Here is a 5,652-nt window from a genome sequence, read left to right as displayed (position 1 = left end):
GGTTTCTACAACATTCAAATCAGACGCATCTGTGGATTCTAGAACATTCAAATCAGACGCCTCTGAGGTTTCTACAACATTCAAATCAGACGCATCTGTGGATTCTAGAACATTCAAATCAGACGCCTTTGAGGTTTCTAGAAACATTCAAATCAGACGCCTCTGAGGTTTCTACAACATTCAAATCAGATGCCTCTGAGGATTCTAGAAACATTCAAATCAGACGCATCTGTGGATTCTAGAAACATTCAAATCAGATGCATCTGAGGATTCTACAACATTCAAATCAGACGCCTCTGAGGTTTCTACAACATTCAAATCAGACGCCTCTGAGGTTTCTACAACATTCAAATCAGACGCCTCTGAGGTTTCTAGAAACATTCAAATCAGACGCCTCTGAGGTTTCTAGAAACATTCAAATCAGACGCCTCTGAGGTTTCTAGAAACATTCAAATCAGACGCATCTGTGGATTCTACAACATTCAAATCAGACGCCTCTGAGGTTTCTACAACATTCAAATCAGACGCCTCTGTGGATTCTACAACATTCAAATCAGACGCCTCTGAGGTTTCTAGAAACATTCAAATCAGACGCATCTGTGGATTCTACAACATTCAAATCAGACGCCTCTGAGGTTTCTACAACATTCAAATCAGACGCCTCTGAGGTTTCTACAACATTCAAATCAGATGCATCTGAGGTTTCTACAACATTCAAATCAGACGCCTCTGAGGTTTCTACAACATTCAAATCAGACGCCTCTGAGGTTTCTACAACATTCAAATCAGACACCTCTGAGGTTTCTACAACATTCAAATCAGACGCCTCTGAGGTTTCTACAACATTCAAATCAGACGCCTCTGAGGTTTCTACAACATTCAAATCAGACGCCTCTGAGGTTTCTACAACATTCAAATCAGACGCCTCTGAGGTTTCTACAACATTCAAATCAGACGCCTCTGAGGTTTCTACAACATTCAAATCAGACGCCTCTGAGGATTCTACAACATTTAAATCAGATGCATCTGAGGTTTCTACAACATTCAAATCAGACGCCTCTGAGGTTTCTACAACATTCAAATCAGACGCCTCTGTGGATTCTACAACATTCAAATCAGACGCCTCTGAGGTTTCTAGAAACATTCAAATCAGACGCCTCTGAGGAAAATAAACAAGCTGCACACCAACAAACGTGTTGTTAATCACTGAAACTTTGTAACCGTTTGGTTATCATTCGAATTCAAGGCAGTTCAATCTTTTCTAATTGCAGAATTTTGCTGTAATTAGAATAAATTTTGAGATTCCAAACAATAAGACAAGTTAGATTTGGAGAAATTTACAAGACAAGCAGGCTCACAAATTAGGAAAAACACGGGAGATCCAGTACAGTCAGAAATCAAAGTGGATCAGTTCAAGAAGTGCACAGTGAGTTGGAGTCTTCAGGAGCTTCTTGAAGCTCTGAGAGCATGTTTCCCACCATCATGGAACTACCAGTGAGAACAGTTTGGGCTCAGACTGCAGAGACGGCAGAACCGGATGATGTTTCGGTTCATTGCAGAAGTCGAGGTGAGAGATAACCACGGTACCAAGAGCTGGGTGGCGAACTGAGTCAGATACCACTGGATTGGCCAGTTGGATTGGATGACCAACAGCTAAGTCTTAAGGTTTTTCACCCGTTACATAAACAATATTCTAAGTTTTCATCTGTCATTAAAGTTTTCAGAACAGGTTTGATTTTCTGCATTTCTCTGCATCGGTCAAAAGCTTTTTGAGCCATGTTTGACCGCTCAGGGCCACCGTACACAAACCTCACTGACAGATGTTATCTGACAAACTGATTCACAGCACAGAGCTTTTTATGACAAAACATGTAAAGAATACAGAGACGTAGAATTTAAAGACAGGTTGTTGAAATGCTTGAATCTGGAAATGGAAAACAACGCAACGGGTAGATTAACCTCTGAACCATCAAAGAATTGCCACAACCCCCACCCTGAGTAAAACAGGCTGAGAGTCCCACATTAACATCAAATCTTTGACACGTTAGCTCATGCAGCTAGCAGGAAGTGTTTGGCCGTTAGCTCATGCAGCTAACAGGAAGTGTTTGGCCGTTATCTCATGCAGCTAACAGGAAGTGTTTGGCCGTTATCTCATGCAGCTAACAGGAAGTGTTTGGCCGTTAGCTCATGTAGCTCACACAGCTAACAGGAAGTGTTTGGCCGTTAGCTCAAGCAGCTAGCAGGAAGTGTTTGGCCGTTAGCTCACACAGCTAACAGGAAGTGTTTGGCCGTTAGCTCAAGCAGCTAGCAGGAAGGGTTTGGCCGTTAGCTCACGCAGCTAACAGGAAGTGTTTGGCCGTTATCTCATGCAGCTAACAGGAAGTATTTGGCCGTTAGCTCATGTAGCTAACAGGAAGTGTTTGGCCGTTAGCTCATGTAGCTAACAGGAAGTGTTTGGCCGTTAGCTCATGCAGCTAACAGGAAATGTTTGGCCGTTAGCTCCCGCAGCTTACAGAAAGTGTTTGGCCGTTATCTCATGAAGCTAACAGGAAGTGTTTGGCCGTTAGTTCATGTAGCTCACGCAGCTAACAGGAAGTGTTTGGCCATTATCTCACGCAGCTAACAGGAAGTGTTTGGCCGTTAGCTCACGCAGCTAACAGGAAGTGTTTGGCCGTTAGCTCATGCAGCTAACAGGAAGTGTTTGGCCGTTAGCTCACGCAGCTGATAGGAAGTGTTTGGCCATTATCTCACGCAGCTAACAGGAAGTGTTTGGCCGTTAGCTCACGCAGCTAACAGGAAGTGTTTGGCCGTTAGCTCACGCAGCTAACAGGAAGTGTTTGGCCGTTAGCTCACTAAGCTAACAGGAAGTGTTTGGCCGTTAGCTCACGCAGCTAACAGGAAGTGTTTGGCCGTTAGCTCACGCAGCTGATAGGAAGTGTTTGGCCGTTAGCTCAAGCAGCTAGCAGGAAGTGTTTGGCCGTCTGCTCACGCAACTAGCAGGAAGTGTTTGGCCGTTAGCTCACGCAGCTAGCAGGAAGTGTTTGGCCGTTAGCTCACGCAGCTGATAGGAAGTGTTTGGCTGTTAGCTCACACAGCAAACAGGAAGTGTTTGGCCGTTAGCTCAAGCAGCTGATAGGAAGTGTTTGGCTGTTAGCTCACACAGCAAACAGGAAGTGTTTGGCCGTTAGCTCACGCAGCTAGCAGGAAGTGTTTGGCCGTTAGCTCACGCAGCTAACAGGAAGTGTTTACATGGAAGATGTCCGGGTGAAATTTAGAGAAGTTTTGGTTCGAATCTGAGAATCAGACACTTTGATGAGCCTGTTGAAATCTGGTTGTTAAAATGTGAAGTTTCCTTGAAGAAAAACAAAGTTAAACTTAAAGTCTTCGTCAAACGCAAACGGAGCAATGACGTATTAAAAAACACATCCGAAAAATCCGGACTCGCAAAGATCTCCAGAGAAAGCGCCGTTCTTTGAAATTTGTGGACGTCATCTGGTGGGATCAATGGGTACCAACTGGTATCATCTGTGTACAAGAAGGCCCAATCCCAATTCTATTTTCTACCCCTTCGCCTACCCCTCGCCCCTACCCCTCGCCCCTTCAAACGGAGGGGTAGGCGAAGGGGTAGGAATGTCACCCCTTCGAATTGGGACAGCACTTCACACTCACGAACGTAATAAGTCCGCGCCGTCAGTTGTTACGTAACCAAAAGCGACAGCTTTAGCCAGAAGTAAACAAACATGACCGGTGCTGTGGTGTTCGCGCTGTCCTGGGCTATTCGGATATTTTTAGAAATATCTGCGTCGAATCGACGGAGTGCCATCAGGCGAAGGCGTCTTCGACATCTGGGAGCATTGCTGGATCTTGTTACGGTATGTAGAATAAGAAATTAATGCAAATAACGCGTGTGAGTGAGCAGCTGGTAGCTTCCAGAGCCGGCGTGTGAATATGATAACGTGTGTTTGTGTTTGAAAGTGCTTCTAACTGTACATTTGTGATATCGTGTAATATAGAAACAATTTGCTTGTCTCGTTGGATTTGCTGATTGGAGTAGTATCCTAACCTGGCTAACCTAGCTGAAAGCATAAGCTAACGTTTAGCCTTTGTTACTCGCCTCGTTCCGTTTGGAATAAACATGCAGCTCATGCGAGCGGTTTTCTTTGTACCAGGTTCAGATTTGATGACTTAAATAAATGCACTGCATTGTGTGTGCTATCAATGTGTTGGTTTGGGAGGATGAAAGCCTGATCTTTCCATGTTTTTCTTTCCAGCAGACGGGTCATCCTACAAATTATTGGACCACGTGTACCCCAATTTTTTTGTTATCCCTTGTATAATAAATCTCTTCATACCAATATCCGTTCCAGTCGTTAATATGATGTTGATGTGATAATCATGCTCAAACCTTTGCAAACCTTTTGTCCTTAATTTCTTTTATTAGGCTCACATTACAGACTGGTAAGGCAGCTCATTTTCAGAAATAACAGCTTAAAGTGTGTGGTGAAAATATGGACAATAAACAGTATGAATATAAACAATATGAACATAAACGGGCAACAGTGCAATCATCGAGAACGAGATGACCGGAGCAGGAACAGCGGAGGGCACATCGGAGGTGCTGCATGGGCTCAGTGATGTTCTGGGGGAACAAGACACGACATGACATTATAGCATGCACTTTCATCCATTGTAAAAAATTAAAAAAGGTGTTTCAGAATGCGGTAGTGGTGGCTGTGTGTACAATAGGTGCATGGCGCATCAACTCACCGTAAAGTTTGTCTATCATGCGCTCAAACAGAGCTAAAAAGCGCTCCGTTTTCTGCTCGTGGCGCTTTTGCTCCTTCAGGCTCTCCTGTATCAGGTAATCCATTATGGGATTGGACTTCCTACTTCTTTTTGGGGATGGGGATGACTTTAGAAACAGATCTTCGTTTTCGGCGCTAAACCTGATCAGGCTCTGTTTGTGCTTGAGTCCCTGTGAATCAGTCACGTATATGAATACTTGTGATAATAGGTAGCGAAATGACGCTCAAAAGGAACTTCTCTATGGTTAACCAACTACATTGCTTGTAAATACTCGTGTTACGATATAAAAAACGACAACTCTTTCGCAGCACCTTCACATGCATTGAACGATTACTCCATGTAAAATAGCGACTTTTCCCATGTGCGTTTATAGCAGAAAACAACTACACATTGCCACCATGTTAAACTCACACAATACACCAGTTATCACAACCTAAAACGATTAAAAAGACTCGCGATCTCCCGGTAGTCGCGTTGTACTCTGGGAAATATATCATACCCCTTCAAACGGAGTCTGCCTGGCCGTAGCCCTCCGTTTGAAGGGCTACAACGGAGGGGAAGGGGTAAGGGGAAGGGCTTTGGAAGAGTATTGGGACAACACTACCTCTTCACGTGAACGCGCAAAACGGAGGGGAAGGGGTAAGGGGTAGGGCCAAGGGGTGAATTGGGATTGGGCCGAAGACACATCAATCGATGACTGGAACCAAGCACTTGTGGTTTGTTGGAAAGAGAAGTGGCCCCAACACCAAGCCTTGGAGCGCTCCTGTGAAGAACCAATAGGATGTGGATGTTCGGCCTTAATGACTCTACAGCAGGGATACCCACATCCTGCAGGTTTTACATGTT

At 44.4% G+C, this 5,652-nt stretch overlaps 1 long non-coding RNA gene across 1 annotated transcript; it reads right to left on the bottom strand.

Annotated features, from left to right (window-relative positions):
• Positions 1–4,310: 4,310 nt before the first annotated feature.
• On the bottom strand, positions 4,311–5,452 carry LOC142391307 (uncharacterized). The gene is made up of 3 exons (XR_012770527.1): positions 5,306–5,452; positions 4,768–4,975; positions 4,311–4,639 (listed from the first exon to the last, which is right to left on the bottom strand). It is a non-coding gene; the product is annotated as an uncharacterized LOC142391307 (long non-coding RNA).
• Between the last annotated feature and the right edge of the window lie 200 nt (positions 5,453–5,652).

This window comes from Odontesthes bonariensis, chromosome 11 (genome assembly GCF_027942865.1).
Source record: "Odontesthes bonariensis isolate fOdoBon6 chromosome 11, fOdoBon6.hap1, whole genome shotgun sequence".
NCBI classification, from domain to species: domain Eukaryota; kingdom Metazoa; phylum Chordata; class Actinopteri; order Atheriniformes; family Atherinopsidae; genus Odontesthes; species Odontesthes bonariensis.
Note: the sequence above shows the minus strand (reverse complement) of the source record. Positions and strands in the feature narration are given on the sequence as shown.